Genomic DNA, 17,111 nt, shown 5'->3' on the forward strand with positions numbered 1-17,111 from the left:
TGGTTATCACAGGCAATACTGATGAATAGAAACAAGATACTAACTGGCAAAAAAAGATTACACACTGTTGAAACAGTGTAGTAGCGTGAACAGAACCATAATAACAAAGAAGAGTTTTAGGCTTACAGCAGATGTATGGTTAACTGGAGGTCTGAGCCATGAAGTAAATTCAAAAAAATTATAGACAAGCAGGAGTTCATTGAAGAGATGAGCAGCCAGCTGAGAGACATGGAAATAAATAGTGAGGTCAGTTTGAAAAATATACTTGGTAATTGATTGTAAAATTAACTAAAATACTTATAGCTGACAGTTGCATCTGAAAGCTTTGGGCAATGATGTTAAAGGGGTTCCATGGGTTACTTGAGAAGCTCGGCATGGACTACAATAAAGGGAAGCCACAACGGGGGGTCATACAAGCACTATTTTTCATGTTATCACCCCACTTACCGGTAATAGAATATTGGTCTCAGATTATCACATTTAAGGGAGGGGGAACTCTGGGTTTTTTACAAGTTCTACTCAAGAGGCGTAACTAGGGTTTTGGTTCCGGGGGGGAGGGGGGGTAGGTTGGGCAAAACTTCTGAGTGGGCCCTTAACCAGGTAACCTTGAATACAAAAGGGTGACGCACCCCAATAGGAGAACCTCAGCAGATGACCGCGCTGTTACTGAAGATAATCTCTATATAAAGACAAACATGGATGTTACCGCCATATGGTCAGTGGTAGATACCAGTCCTACAGAACATATAAGAGATCACAGCAGAGTTACAGATAATGTCTTACCGCTGACGTTCTTTCTGATGACGATTGTTCATTTTTCATCTGGCCCAGACCAACATGACAACTTCTTCCAGCCAGTACTCGTCTGCAGAGAATAAAACAAAGACACGTTTCACACCTCATTTTCAGCCAACACCATCTATTCCCAACCTGCACAAACTCCTCATCCTACTAGTACCCTAATACTGAGCCGCTGCTGCCGTATGTGTCCCTATTACTGCAACCTGCTGTGTGGTTCTCTGTGTCTTCTAAATTTTAAAGCAACCCTCTATAATATAGTAATGCCGGGTGCAAGTGCCCTAGAAAACTGTGCCCACATTTTGCCCCATAGAAAGTAATAATGCCCTGTGTGCCCCTTTAATAGTCACAGTAACCTGAGTTCCCCTATATAAATTAAGTGCCCACTTTACATTTAAAAATGTCCCGAGTCTGCCCCCTGTACACTCCTCTATACACAGCATAATGACCCTCACTGTATAGTACCACCCACACAGTATACTGACCCCTTAGTAGCCTCCAACACGATACGATGGCCCCTTCACTGTAATCTCCATACAGTATAAGGCAGCCCCCATAGGCAGACTCTTAGAGCACAAGGCAGCCCCCATAGGCAGACTCTAGAGCACAAGGCAGCCCCCATAGGCAGACTCTAGAGCACAAGGCAGCCCCCATAGGCAGACTCTAGAGCACAAGGCAGCCCCCATAGGCAGACTGTGTAGTATAAAGCAGCACCCCCATAGGAAGACCCTGTAGTATAAAGCAGCACCCCCATAGGAAGACCCGGTAGTATAAGGCAGCACCCTCATAGGCAGACCCTGTAGTATAAGGCAGCACACACACACCCCTCATAGGCAGACCCTGTAGTATAAGGCAGCCCCCATAAAAAATACTCACCTCTTCTTCCTGGTTCCTGTGCTGCTCCCGTTCATCTCCTCACAGCGGGCGCCGCTTAGTGACGTCATCGCGCCCGCTGTCAGTGTCGGCGACTTCAGACGCTGACAGGGGGATGATGGGAGAAGGAGCATAGCACTCCTTCTCCCATCAATGCGATAAGCTGTATCGGCTAAATGCCGATACAGCTAACCTTGCGATGACAAGCGGGTAGCCCACTGCTGGTACCAGGGCCCCCCGTCTGCTCATGGGCCCCATAGCAGGCGGGCGTCAGAGCAGAGAGATAGATTCTCCCTACTCTGCCACAGGATTTAACTATTGGCCGATACAGTTAACAGTAGCGTAGCTCCAGGTGGGCCCCCTCAGGGCGCGAGGCCCTGAGCGACCGTCACTTCTGCACCCCGCCGGGTAGCTACGCTACTGGTTCTACTACAGGGGTACAGTGATAAGCAGTTGCAGAACATTATTCAGCTCTGTGACTCAAACATTTATTGGCATTTAGATGGGATACTTTTTGTCCATTCAGTTACGGTGAATAAGTGATTAAAGGTGCATCTAAACAGAAGCATTAATGTGATGCTAGTCACTAGTGATGAGCGAATATACTCGTTACTCGAGATTTCCCGAGCACGCTCGGGTGTCCTCCGAGTATTTTTTAGTGCTCGGAAATTTAGTTTTTATTGCCGCAGCTGAACGTTTTACATCTGTTAGCCAGCATAAGTACATGTGGGGGTTGCCTGGTTGCTAGGGAATCCCCACGTGTACTTATGCTGGCTAACAGATGTAAAACATTCAGCTGCGGCAATAAAAACTAAATCTCCGAGCGCTTAAAAAAACTCGAGGATACCCGAGCACAAGTATATTCGCGCATCACTACTAGTCACTTCTCTTGGCCAAGCCGTGAGTCAGGATAGTCAAGGAGTCTAAGGTCAGAAGCCAGGCGGGTATGTCAAACAACAGAAGAGACAAAGCATTGCCGGGTAACGTTCCGAGGTCAGAATACCAGGAGAATAGCCAAATCAGAGCAGGAGGGGTCATACAAAGGGATGGTCTAAACGAGGGCTAAAGTCTTTATTTTGAGTGGATATTGTACATTTCAGACTCAGCTAGGTTCAAACTTTGAGCCACAAGCATGATTTTTTTTGTATTGTTTACAAGGCATTAAACAAAGGCACTCTTGAAGTGCTGGGTGAAAATTGCATCATGCACCAGGCATTTACTTTAAAAAAAAAAAAAAAATGTTCTGGAAATGGGCAGTAGCGTACCTGCCAGGGAAGGGTGGAGCGGATGGGGGAGAGGGGGTAAGAGTGCGGGCGCTCCAGGTCTCACACAAAGCTACGCTACTTAACCCTCCGTCACATACAATATTCGGACTAACGAGTTCACATACAATGTGCCTGTCAGGCGCCTGCTGGAAAAATACCTATAATATTTAATGTTTGCAATTTCAGTGCTCTAAAAGTGATCAGTGACCTTCATAGGGATGTAATAAAAGAGACTACACATAATCAGTTGCAAAAAAAAACATTTACTTAACATAAAACTAATAACTATGAAATACAAACTTTTCAAAACTCCCGCCAAATAGTCCCCAGTTCGACTCTCTCAAAAAAATGTACAAAGAAAATTTTTGAACACAAACTTAATTTTAAGGTACCTTAACCCCTTCCCGACCCATGACGCCACGTAGGCGTCATGAAAGTCGGTGCCAATCCGACCCATGACGCCTATGTGGCGTCATGGAAAGATCGCGTCCCTGCAGATCGGGTGAAAGGGTTAACTCCCATTTCACCCGATCTGCAGGGACAGGGGGAGTGGTAGTTTAGCCCAGGGGGGTGGCTTCACCCCCTCGTGGCTACGATCGCTCTGATTGGCTGTTGAAAGTGAAACTGCCAATCAGAGCGATTTGTAATATTTCACCTATTATAACTGGGGAAATATTACAATCCAGCCATGGCCGATGCTGAAATATCATCGGCCATGGCTGGAAATACTAGTGTGCCCCCACCCCACCCCACCGATCGCCCCGCCAGTCCCCCGATCTGGCCGGTACACTGCTCCGGCTCCCCTCCGTCCAGTGCTCCGCTCCCCCCCCGTGCTCTTGTCCGCTCCCCCCGTGCTCCAATCACCCCCCCCCCCCCCCGTGCTCCATTCACCCCCACTGCACTCCGATCCACATCCCCCCCCCCCCCCCCGTGCTCCGTTCCACGCCCCCCGTGCTCCGTTCCACTCCTGCCGCGCTCCGATTCCCCCCCCACCCCATCATACTTACCGATCCTGCCGGGGTCCCGTCCGTCTTCTCCCTGGGCGCCGCCATCTTCCAAAATGGCGGGCGCATGCGCAGTGCGCCCGCCGAATCTGCCGGCCGGCAGATTCGTTCCACAGTGCATTTTGATCACTGAGAGATTATATCTCAGTGATCAAAATAAAAAAATAATAAATGACCCCCCCCCCCTTTGTCACCCCCATAGGTAGGGACAATAAAAAAATAAAGAAATTATTTTTTTTCCACTAATGTTAGAATAGGGTTAGGGTTAGGGGTAGGGCTAGGGTTAGGGGTAGGGCTAGGGTTAGGGGTAGGGCTAGGGTTAGGGCTAGGGTTAGGGCTAGGGTTAGGGTTAGGGGTAGGGTTAGGGGTAGGGGTAGGGGTAGGGTTAGGGGTAGGGTTTCGGTATGTGCACACGTATTCTGGTCCTCTGCGGATTTTTCCGCTGCGGATTTGATAAATCCGCAGTGCTAAACCGCTGCGGATTTACCGCGTTTTCTTCTGCGCATTTCACTGCGGTTTTACAATTGCGATTTTCTATTGGAGCAGTTGTAAAACCGCTGCGGAATCCGCAGAAAGAAGTGAAATGCTGCGGAATGTAAACCGCTGTGTTTCCGTGCAGTTTTTCTGCAGCATGTGTACAGCGATTTTTGTTTCCCATAGGTTTACATTGAACTGTAAACTCATGGGAAACTGCTGCGGATCCGTAGCGTTTTCCGCAGCGTGTGCACATACCTTTAGAATTAGGCTATGTGCACACGGTGCGGATTTGGCTGCGGATTGGCCGCTGCGGATTCGCAGCAGAGTTCCATCAGGATTACAGTACCATGTAAACATATGAAAAACCAAATCCGCTGTGCCCATGGTGCGGAAAATACCGCACGGGAACGCTGCATTGTATTTTCCGCAGCATGTCAATTCTTTGTGCGGATTCCGCAGCGTTTTACACCTGTTCCTCAATAGGAATCCGCAGGTGAAATCCGCACAAAAAACACTGGAAATCCGCGGAAAATCCGCAGGTAAAACGCAGTGCCTTTTACCCGCGGATTTTTAAAAAATGGTGCGGAAATATCTCACACGAATCCGCAACGTGGGCACATAGCCTTAGGGTTGGGTTGGAATTAGGGTTGTGGTTAGGGTTAGGGGTGTGTTGGGGTTAGGGTTGTGGTTAGGGGTGTGTTGCGGTTAGGGTTGTGATTAAAGTTATGGCTACAGTTGGGATTAGGGTTAGGCGTGTGTTGGGGTTAGAATTGAGGGGTTACCACTGTTTAGGCACATCAGGGGTCTCCAAACGCAACATGGCACCACCATTGATTCCAGCCAATCTCGTATTCAAAAAGTCAAATGGTGCTCCCTCACTTCCGAGCCCTGACGTGTGCCCAAACAGTGGTTTACCCCCACATATGGGGTACCAGCATACTCAGGATAAACTGCGCAACAATTACTGGGGTCCAATTTCTCCTGTTACCCTTGTGAATCTAAAAAAATGCTTGCTAAAACATAATTTTTGAGGAAAGAAAAATGATTTTTTATTTTCACGGCTCTGCGTTGTAAACGTCTGTGAAGCACTTGGGGGTTCAAAGTGCTCACCACATATCTAGATAAGTTCCTTGGTGGGGTCTAGTTTCTAAAATGGGGTCACTTGTGGGGGGTTTCTACTGTTTAGGCACACCAGGGGCTCTGCGAACGCAATGTGACGCCCGCAGACCATTCCATCAAAGTCTGCATTTCAAAAGTCACTACTTCCCTTCTGAGCCCCGACGTGTGCCCAAACAGTGGTTTACCCCCACACATGGGGTATCAGCGTACTCAGGAGAAACTGGACAACAACTTTTGGGGTCCAATTTCTCCTGTAACCCTTGGGAAAATAATAAATTCTGGGCTAAATAATTATTTTTGAGGAAAGAAAACGTATTTATTATTTTCACGGCTCTGCATTATAAACTTCTATGAAGCACTTGGGGGTTCAAAGTGCTCACCACACATCTAGATAAGTTCCTTTCGGGGTCTAGTTTCCAAAATGGGGTCACTTGTGGGGGGTTTCTACTGTTTAGGCACATCAGGGGCTCTGCAAACGCAACGTGACGTCCGCAGAGCATTCCATCAAAGTCTGCATTTCAAAACGTCACTACTTCACTTCCGAGCCCCGGCATGTGCCCAAACAGTAGTTTACCCCCACATATGGGGTATCACCGTACTCAGGAGAAACTGGACAACAAATATTGGGGTCAAATTTCTCCTGTTACCCTTGGGAAAATTAAAAAATTCTGGGCTAAAAGATCATTTTTGAGAAAATAATTTTTTATTTTTATTTTCATGGCTCTGCGTTATAAACTTCTGTGAAGCACTTGGGGGTTCAAAGTCCTCACCACACATCTAGATTAGTTCCTTTGGGGGTCTATTTTCCAAAATGGGGTCATTTCTGGGGGGATCTCCAATGTTTAGGCACACAGGGGCTCTCCAAACGTCACATGGTGTCCGCTAATGATTGGAGCTAATTTTCCATTTAAAAAGCCAAATGGCGTGCCATCCCTTCTGAGCCCTGCCGTGCGCCCAAACAGTGGTTTACCCCCACATATGGGGTATCAGCGTACTCAGGACAAACTGGACAACAATATTTGGGGTCCAATGTCTCCTATTATCCTTGGCAAAATAGGAAATTCCAGGCTAAAAAATCATTTTTGAGGAAAGAAAAAATATTTTTTATTTTCATGGCTCTGCGTTATAAACTTCTGTGAAGCACCTGGGGGTTGAAAGTGCTCAATATGCATCTAGATAAGTTCCTTGGGGGGTCTAGTTTCCAAAATGGGGTCACTTGTGGGGTAGCTCCAATGTTTAGGCACACAGGGGCTCTCCAAACGCGACATGGTGTCCGCTAACAATTGGAGCGAATTTTCCATTCAAAAAGTCAAATGGCGCGCCTTCCCTTCCGAGCCCTGCCGAGTTTCCCCCCACATATGAGGTATCGGCGTACTCGGGAGAAATTGCCCAACACATTTTAGGATCCATTTTATCCTACTGCCCATGTGAAAATGAAAAAATTGAGGCGAAAAGAATTTTTTTGTGAAAAAAAAGTACTTTTTCATTTTTACAGATCAATTTGTGAAGCACCTGAGGGTTTAAAGTGCTCACTAGGCATCTAAATAAGTTCCTTGGGGGGTCTAGTTTCCAAAATGGGGTCACTTGTGGGGGAGCGCCAATGTTTAGGCACACAGGAGCTATCCAAACGTGACATGGTGTCCGCTAAAGAGTGGAGCCAATTTTTGATTCAAAAAGTCAAATGGCGCTCCTTCCCTTCCAAGCCCTGCCGTGCGCCCAAACAGTGGTTTACCCCCACATATGAGGTATCAGCGTACTCAGGACAAATTGGACAACAATATTCGTGGTTCAGTTTCTCCTTTTACCATTAGGAAAATAAAAAAATTGTTGCTAAAAGATAATTTTTGTGACTAAAAAGTTAAATGTTCATTTTTTCCTTCCATGTTGCTTCTGCTGCTGTGAAGCACCTGAAGGGTTAATAAACTTCTTGAATGTGGTTTTGAGTACCTTGAGGGGTGCAGTTTTTAGAATGGTGTCACTTTTGGGTATTTTCAGCCATATAGACCCCTCAAACTGACTTCAAATGTGAGGTGGTCCCTAAAAAAATGGTTTTGTAAATTTCGTTGTAAAAAATGAGAAATCGCTGGTCAAATTTTAACCCTTATAACTTCCTAACAAAAAAAAATTTTGTTTCCAAAATTGTGCTGATGTAAAGTAAACATGTGGGAAATGTTATTTATTAACTATTTTGTGTCACATATCTCTCTGGCTTAACAGAATAAAAATTCAAAATGTGAAAATTGCGAAATTTTCAAAATTTTCGCCAAATTTCCGTTTTTATCACAAATAAACGCAGAATTTATTGACCTAAATTTACCACTAACATGAAGCCCAATATGTCACGAAAAAACAATCTCAGAACCGCTAGGATCCGTTGAAGCGTTCCTGAGTTATTACCTCATAAAGGGACACTGGTCAGAATTGCAAAAAACGGCAAGGTCTTTAAGGTCAAAATAGGCTGGGTCATGAAGGGGTTAAGTACTATTAAAAACATATTCAATCACAAGTAGATGCTGAGGTTTCCCCAGAAAAGTCACACTTGCAGAGCAAATAGCAAGAATTACACACCATTTTTGCATGTGTCAGGCAAATTGCTTTATGACATTTGAGACATTCATAATTTGAAAGCCTTCTGGTTCCGCTTTCCGTTTGGCAGGTGGTGCATCTCCTTTTGTGAGGTGGTGCAGATGGTGACTTTTCACCATCATCTTCTGGGCGGAACCTTTTGAGCTGAACTTGAAGGCGAGAGGGGATACCGATTGTTTTCACGCTTCTCCTGCGTAGCTCTTCAAGTACTAGTTCATGGGCCAATTTTTTCAGATACAATCGTCTACAGAGTGGTTCAAGCTTGTTTTCAAGATAAATTACTTGTGAATTTATACCACCCAAATTCAACATAGCAAAAAATATGACCATTGGCCAGCGTTTGATGTTTCTGCTGACGTTGAAAGTGGAGCACATCTGATCTGCTGTATCCACACCCCCTTTGGTGGCATTGTAAAATGTAATTATCTCCGGGGTTTTTTCTGCCCCAGTCCCAGGATCGATGGCAGCATCATCATGAAGTGTTGATAGAAGAAGTACGATTTTTTTGGCATGTGGTACATAGGAAACTAAAGCCTTTCCATTATGGAATGCAAACATACTGCTGTACTGTTGTCTCTCTTTCACACTTACAAACTGTGGCGGCAATTCCCTTTTGTTTTTTCTTACAGTTCCCACATATGACAGCTTCTGAATTCTCAGATAATCAATCAGATCACAACTTGTAAACCAATTGTCAGCTGTAATATTGCGACCCGATCCAAATAAGGGTTCAGCCAGTCTTTTTACAACATCAATGGGTTTGTTGCTCACACAGTAAGGACCTTCTGGTTGTTTTCCTGCATAAACTTCCAGGTTGTAAGTGTAGGTCTTACAGCCATCAACAAGGGCATAAATTTTTATTCCATATTTGTTTGGCTTTGATGGAATATATTGAGGAAAGGCACATCTACCACGAAAACCAGGGAGCATTTCGTCAATAGTGAGATTCTCTCCAGGGTAATAACTTTGTTTACAGTTTACAACAAATCTTTGAAATATATCACAAATTGGAGCAAGTCGGTCATGTGTTTTGCGTTCGGTTCGGGTAGTTCTGTCGTCAAACCGAAGGCAACGAATTAGAACCTTGAATCTGTTTATGGACATAAGGCTAAATTTTTCAACTCCATCCCCATCTTTACCCCAAAGTTCCTCCAAACTTTGTCTATTTGCCCTATAAGCTCCTGCAAGGTACAGTAATCCAAAAAAAGCACGCAGTTCTATTTCATCTGTGGGCTTGATGGTTCTGTTGCAGATGTACTTGTCCTTTATAATGTCTATATATTGGTTGGTATATGTGACAATAGAGTCCAGAATGTCATCTGTAAATATACTGTTCCAGCATTCAACTGCAGTTTTTGCATTACGTGCAGTTCCTATTACTGCAGGAAGGTGAGTAATAATGTTTAAAGGTTCCCTACGTTTTTTCTGGAATGGCTTCTTGTTCCATTTAGTATTTTTATCTTTTCCAATATAATATGATCCAACTTCTTCATCCTCACCACTGTCACCATCTTGCTCTGTTTCAGAATCCAGGACACATTCTTCCACCTCATCATGAGAATCAATCTCACTTTCCTCTCCTAAATCCTCATTCAGTGTGAGGTCTCTATCATCTAACAGCATGTTTGTTACTTCCTCAACATCAAGTTGTTTGGATAAATTGTACATTTTCCTCTCCATTTCAGCAGATAATCTGAAGCAAGAGAAGGAATATGTTAGGGAACTACTGTATATGCCTGAGCAGCACACTTTCTTTTATAAAATCTCCCTTATTTCTATGAAATACCCTCACATTTTGTGCTATACATTCATAAAAGAAGCTAAATAAACTATTGTGATGAATAAAAACATAAAATACCAACCTTACTGAATGTGACGTATTCACATACAATGAGCCTGAGAGATCTGTGCAGCTATATCCTCTCCCCTGAAGCTCTGAAATCCAACTGTGATATCAGGTTTCACAGACCTTCAAGAGACAGGAGACTACCTGGAGGGAGGGGGTTTCCTCACAATCTGGTGAGGAAGGAGAATTGAAAGTAAAAGAGAAGCGCCTGTCAGATCAGTTGTATGTGACGGAGGGTTAAATTCTGTGACCGAGCAGGGAGACAAGATCTTCCAGCACTCCCGCAAGCCACGCAGCTGCTATGAGCGCCTTAACACTAGAAGTCCCAGAGACAGGTCATTTGACATTTCTACCTTTGAAACCCAGAGAAGGGTCAATTGATCTAAAGGATTTTATCTATAGCTTATCTTATCTCTATTCACTGTCTTTTGTTCTGTAATTAACCCCTTCATGACCCAGCCTATTTTGACCTTAATGACCTGGCCGTTTTTTGCAATTCTGACCAGTGTCCCTTTATGAGGTAATAACTCAGGAACGCTTCAACGGATCCTAGCGGTTCTGAGATTGTTTTTTCGTGACATATTGGGCTTCATGTTAGTGGTAAATTTAGGTCAATAAATTCTGCGTTTATTTGTGATAAAAACGGAAATTTGGCGAAAATTTTGAAAATTTCGCAATTTTCACATTTTGAATTTTTATTCTGTTAAACCAGAGAGTTATGTGACACAAAATAGTTAATAAATAACATTTCCCACACGTCTACTTTACACCAGCACAATTTTGGAAACAACATTTTTTTTTGCTAGGAAGTTATAAGAGTTAAAATTTGACCAGCGATTTCTCATTTTTACAACGAAATTTACAAAACCATTTTTTTTAGGGACCACCTCACATTTGAAGTCAGTTTGAGGGGTCTATATGGATGAAAATACCCAAAAGTGACACCATTCTAAAAAATGCACCCCTCAAGGTACTCAAACCCACATTCCAGAAGTTTTTTAACCCTTCAGGTGCTTCACAGCAGCAGAAGCAACATGGAAGGAAAAAATGAACATTTAACTTTTTAGTCACAAAAATTATCTTTTAGCAACATTTTTTTTATTTTCCCAATGGTACAAGGAGAAACTGAACCACGAAAGTTGTTGTCCAATTTGTCCTGAGTACGCTGATACCTCATATGTGGGGGTAAACCAATGTTTGGGCGCACGGCAGGGCTTGGAAGGGAAGGAGCGCCATTTGACTTTTTGAATGAAAAATTGGCTCCACTCTTTAGCGGACACCATGTCACGTTTGGAGAGCCCCCGTGTGCCTAAAAATTGGAGCTCCCCCACACGTGACCCCATTTTGGAAACTAGACGCCCCAAGGAACTTATCTAGATGCATAGTGAGAACTTTGAACCCCCGGGGGCTTCACAAATTGATCCGTAAAAATGAAAAAGTACTTTTTTTTCACAAAAAAATTCTTTTAGCCTCAATTTTTTTCATTTTCACATGGGCAACAGGATAAAATGGATCCTAAAATTTGTTGGGCAATTTCTCATGAGTACACCGATACCTCACATGTGGAGGTAAACCACTGTTTGGGCACATGGTAAGGTTCGGAAGGGAAGGAGCGCCATTTGACTCTTTGAATGAAAAATTATCTCCATCGTTAGCGGACACCATGTCGTGTTTGGAGAGCCCCCGTGTGCCTAAACATTGGAGCTCCCCCACAAATGACCCCATTTTGGAAACTAGACCCCCCAAGGAACTTATCTAGATGCATATTGAGCACTTTAAACCCTCAGGTGCTTCACAAATTGATCTGTAAAAATGAAAAAGTACTTTTTTTTTTCACAAAAAAATTCTTTTCGCCTCAGTTTTTCATTTTCACATGGGCAATAGGATAAAATGAATCCTAAAATTTGTTGGGCAATTTCTCCAGAGTACGCCGATACCTCATATGTGGGGGTAAACCACTGTTTGGGCACACGGCAGGGCTCGGAAGGGAAGGCGCGCCATTTGACTTTTTGAATGGAAAATTAGCTCCAATTGTTAGCGGACACCATGTCGCGTTTAGAGAGCCCCTGTGTGCCTATGCATTGGAGCTCCCCCACAAGTGACCCCATTTTGGAAACTAGACCCCCCAAGGAACTTATCTAGATGCATATTGAGCACTTTAAACCCCCAGGTGCTTCACAGAAGTTTATAATGCAGAGCCATGAAAATAAAAAATAATTTTTCTTTCCTCAAAAATGATTTTTAGCCTGGAATTTCCTATTTTGCCAAGGGTAATAGGAGAAATTGGACCGCAAATGTTGTTGTCCAGTTTGTCCTGAGTACGCTGATACCCCATATGTGGGGGTAAACCACTGTTTGGGCGCACGGCAGGGCTCGGAAGGGAAGGCACGCCAATTGGCTTTTTAAATGGAAAATTAGCTCCAATCATTAGCGGACACCATGTCACGTTTGGAGAGCCCCTGTGTGCCTAAACATTGGAGATCCCCCACATATGACCCCATTTTGGAAACTAGACCCCCAAAGGAACTAATCTAGATGTGTGGTGAGGACTTTGAACTTCCAAGTGCTTCACAGAAGTTTATAACGCAGAGCCATGAAAATAAAATAAAAATTTTATTTTCTCTAAAATGATCTTTTAGCCTGCAATTTATTATTTTCCCAAGGGTAACAGGAGAAATTTGACCCCAAAAGTTGTTGTACAGTTTCTCCTGAGTACGCTGATACCCCATATGTGGGGGTAAACCACAGTTTGGGCACATGTCGGGGCTCGAAAGTCAAGTAGTGACATTTTGAAATGCAGACTTTGATGGAATGCTCTGCGGGCGTTACGTTGCGTTTGCAGAGCCCCTGATGTGGCTAAACAGTAGAAACCCCCCACAAGTGACCCCATTTTAGAAACTAGACCCCGAAAGGAACTTATCTAGATGTGAGGTGAGCACTTTGAACCCCCAAGTGCTTCACAGAAGTTTATAACACAGAGCAGTGAAAATAATAAATACGTTTTCTTTCCTCAAAAATAATTTTTTAGCCCAGAATTTTTTATTTTCCCAAGGGTTACAGGAGAAATTGGACCCCAAAAGTTGTTGTCCAGTTTCTCCTGAGTACGCTGATACCCCATATGTGGGGGTAAACCACTGTTTGGGCACACGTCGGGGCTCAGAAGGGAAGTAGTGACTTTTGAAATGCAGACTTTGATGGAATGGTCTGCGGGCGTCACGTTGCGTTTGCAGAGCCCCTGGTGTGCCTAAACAGTAGAAACCCCCCACAAGTGACCCCATTTTGGAAACTAGACCCCCCAAGGAACTTATCTAGATATGTGGTGAGCACTTTGAACCCCCAAGTGCTTCACAGACGTTTACAACGCAGAGCCGTGAAAATAAAAAATCATTTTACTTTCCTCAAAAATGATGTTTTAGCAAGCAATTTTTTATTTTCTCAAGGGTAACAGGAGAAATTGGACCCCAGTAATTGTTGCCCAGTTTGTCCTGAGTACACTGATACCCCATATGTGGGGGTAAACCACTGTTTGGGCACACGTCGGGGCTCGGAAGGGAAGGAGCACCATTTGACTTTTTGAATAAAAGATTGGCTGGAATCAATGGTGGCGCCATGTTGCGTTTGGAGACCCCCTGATGTGCCTAAACAGTGGAAACCCCTCAATTCTTACGCCAACACACCCCTAACCCTTATCCCAACTGTAGCCGTAACCCTAACCACAACCCTAACCGCAACACACCCCTAACCACAACCCTAACCCCAACACACCCCTAACCCTAACCACAACCCTAATTCCAACCCAACCCTAACCCTAAGGCTATGTACCCACGTTGCGGATTCGTGTGAGATTTTTCCGCACCATTTTTGAAAAATCCGCGGGTAAAAGGCACTGCGTTTTACCTGCGGATTTCACCTGCGGATTCCTATTGAGGAATAGGTGTAAAACGCTGCGGAATCCGCACAAAGAATTGACATGCTGCGGAAAATACAACGCAGCGTTTCCGTGCGGTATTTTCCGCACCATGGGCACAGCGGATTTGGTTTTCCATAGGTTTACATGGTACTGTAAACCTGATGGAACACTGCTGCGGATCCGCAGCGGCCAATCCGCTGCGGATCCGCAGCCAAATCCGCACCGTGTGCACATAGCCTAATTCTAAAGGTATGTGCACACGCTTTGGAAAACGCTGCGGATCCGCAGCAGTTTCCCATGAGTTTACATTTCAATGTAAACCTATGGGAAACAAAAATCGCTGTACACATGCTGCGGAAAAACTGCACGGAAACGCAGCGGTTTACATTCCGCAGCATGTCACTTCTTTCTGCGGATTCCACAGCGGTTTTACAACTGCTCCAATAGAAAATCGCAGTTGTAAAACCGCAGTGAAATGCGCAGAAAAACCGCGGTAAATCTGCCATAAATCCGCAGCGGTTTAGCACTGCGGATTTATCAAATCCGCTGCAGAAAAATCCGCAGAGGACCAGAATACGTGTGCACATACCGAAACCCTAACCCTAACCCTAACCCTACCCCTAACCCTACCCCTACCCCTAACCCTACCCCTACCCCTACCCCTAACCCTACCCCTAACCCTAACCCTAACCCTAACCCTACCCCTAACCCTACCCCTAACCCTAACCCTAACCCTAGTTCTAACTCCAACCTTAGTGAAAAAAAAAAAAAATTCTTTATTTTATTATTGTCCCTATCTATGGGGGACAAATGGGGGGGGTCATTTACTGTTTTTTTATTTTGACCACTGTGATAGATTATATCACAGTGATCAAAATTCACATTGGAACGAATCTGCCGGCCGGCAGATTCGGCGGGCGCACTGCGCATGCGCCCGCCATTTTGGAACATGGCGGCGCTCGGGGAAGAAGACTGACGGACCCCGCCAGGATCGGTAAGTATAAGGGGGGGAGATCAGGGCACAGGGGGGGGAGATCAGGGCACGGGGGGGCGTCGGAGCACGGGGGGGGAGGGATCGGAGCATGGGGGAGAGTGATCGGTGTGCGGGCGGGTGGATCGGTGTGCAGGGGGGGGGATCGGTGTGCAGGGGGGGTGGTTCGGAGCACGGGGGGGGATCGGAGTGCGGGGGGGTTTGATTGGAGCACGGGGGGGTGTGATTGGAGCACGGGGGAGCGGACAGGAGGACGGGGGAGCGGAGCACAGGACGGAGGGGAGCGGGCCACAGATCGGGGGGCTGGGGGGGCGATCGGAGGGGTGGGGTGGGGGCACATTAGTATTTCCAGCCATGGCCGATGATATTGCAGCATCGGCCATGGCTGGATTGTAATATTTCACCATTTTTTTAGGTGAAATATTACAAATCGCTCTGATTGGCAGTTTCACTTTCAACAGCCAATCAGAGCGATCGTAGCCACGAGGGGGTGAAGCCACCCCCCCTGGGCTAAACTACCACTCCCCCTGTCCCTGCAGATCGGGTGAAATGGGAGTTAACCCTTTCACCCGATCTGCAGGGACGCGATCTTTCTGTGACACAGCATATGCGTCACAGGTCGGATTGGCACCGACTTTCATGACGCATACGCTGTGTCACAGGTCGGGAAGGGGTTAAGGTCATTACTGTTGCACCACAGGAGGTTTTTTGCTGTTTTCCATCCAGTTTTCCCATGTAGTTTCAAGTTTCAAGTTAAGGTACCTTCACACATAACGATATTGTTAACGATATCGTTGCTTTTTGTGACGTAGCAACGATATCGTTAATAAAATCGTTATGTGTGACAGCGACCAACGATCAGGCCCCTGCTGGGAGATCGTTGGTCGCTGAAGAAAGTCCAGAACTTTATTTCGTCACTGGACTCCCTGCTGACATCGCTGGATCGGCGTGTGTGACACCGATCCAGCGATGTCTTCACTGGTAACCAGGGTAAACATCGGGTAACTAAGCGCAGGGCCGCGCTTAGTAACCCGATGTTTACCCTGGTTACCATCCTAAAAGTAAAAAAAGCAAACACTACATACTTACCTACCGCTGTCTGTCCTCCAGCGCTGTGCTCTGCACTCCTCCTGTACTGGCTGTGAGCGTCGGTCAGCCGGAAAGCAGAGCGGTGACGTCACCGCTCTGCTTTCCGGCCGCTGTGCTCACACAGACAGTACAGGAGGAGTGCAGAGCACAGCGCTGGAGGACAGACAGCGGTAGGTAAGTATGTACTGTTTGTTTTTTTTACTTTTAGGATGGTAACCAGGGTAAACATCGGGTTACTAAGCGCGGCCCTGCGCTTAGTAACCCGATGTTTACCCTGGTTACCGACATCGTTGGTCGCTGGAGAGCTGTCTGTGTGACAGCTCTCCAGCGACGCTGCAGCGATCCGGATCGTTGTCGGTATCTCTGCAGCGTCGCTAAATGTGAAGGGGCCTTTAGTTCTGTTCAGTTTATTGTATTTGATAATATAAAGACTATACATATTGTATTTAGTTTAGTATTATTTGTGCAAAAAAGCGCTGAAACAATTAATCATTTTTTATATACAGGTCCTTCTCAAAAAATTAGCATATAGTGTTAAATTTCATTATTTACCATAATGTAATGATTACAATTAAACTTTCATATATTATAGATTCATTATCCACCAACTGAAATTTGTCAGGTCTTTTATTGTTTTAATACTGATGATTTTGGCATACAACTCCTGATAACCCAAAAAACCTGTCTCAATAAATTAGCATATCAAGAAAAGGTTCTCTAAACGACCTATTACCCTAATCTTCTGAATCAACTAATTAACTCTAAACACATGCAAAAGATACCTGAGGCTTTTAAAAACTCCCTGCCTGGTTCATTACTCAAAACCCCCATCATGGGTAAGACTAACGACCTGACAGATGTCAAGAAGGCCATCATTGACACCCTCAAGCAAGAGGGTAAAGGTACCTTCACACATAACGATATTGTTAACGATATCGTTGCTATTTGTGACGTAGCAACGATATCGTTAATGAAATCGTTATGTGTGACAGCGACCAACGATCAGGCCCCTGCTGGGAGATCGTTGGTCGCTGAAGAAAGTCCAGAACTTTATTTCGTCGCTGGACTCCTGCTGACATCGCTGGATCGGCGTGTGTGACACCGATCCAGCGATGTCTTCACTGGTAACCAGGGTAAACATCGGGTAACTAAG

At 45.1% G+C, this 17,111-nt stretch overlaps 1 protein-coding gene across 3 annotated transcripts in view; it reads right to left on the reverse strand.

The window, feature by feature from the left end:
- The window catches only part of ELF1 (E74 like ETS transcription factor 1), a 209,955-nt gene that overhangs the window by 153,303 nt on the left and 39,541 nt on the right, over window positions 1-17,111 (reverse strand). Inside the window, exon 1 of one of the 3 annotated variants that reach the window (XM_069758205.1) lies at window positions 784-865. The exons of the other annotated variants lie outside the window; for them this stretch is intronic. The gene's annotated coding sequence lies outside the window, so the exon portion shown is untranslated. Of the gene's footprint in view, window positions 1-783; window positions 866-17,111 lie in introns of those variants that run through there. 3 annotated transcript variants of the gene reach the window in all.

Source organism: Ranitomeya imitator, chromosome 3, assembly GCF_032444005.1.
Source record: "Ranitomeya imitator isolate aRanImi1 chromosome 3, aRanImi1.pri, whole genome shotgun sequence".
Taxonomy (NCBI): Eukaryota; Metazoa; Chordata; class Amphibia; order Anura; family Dendrobatidae; genus Ranitomeya; species Ranitomeya imitator.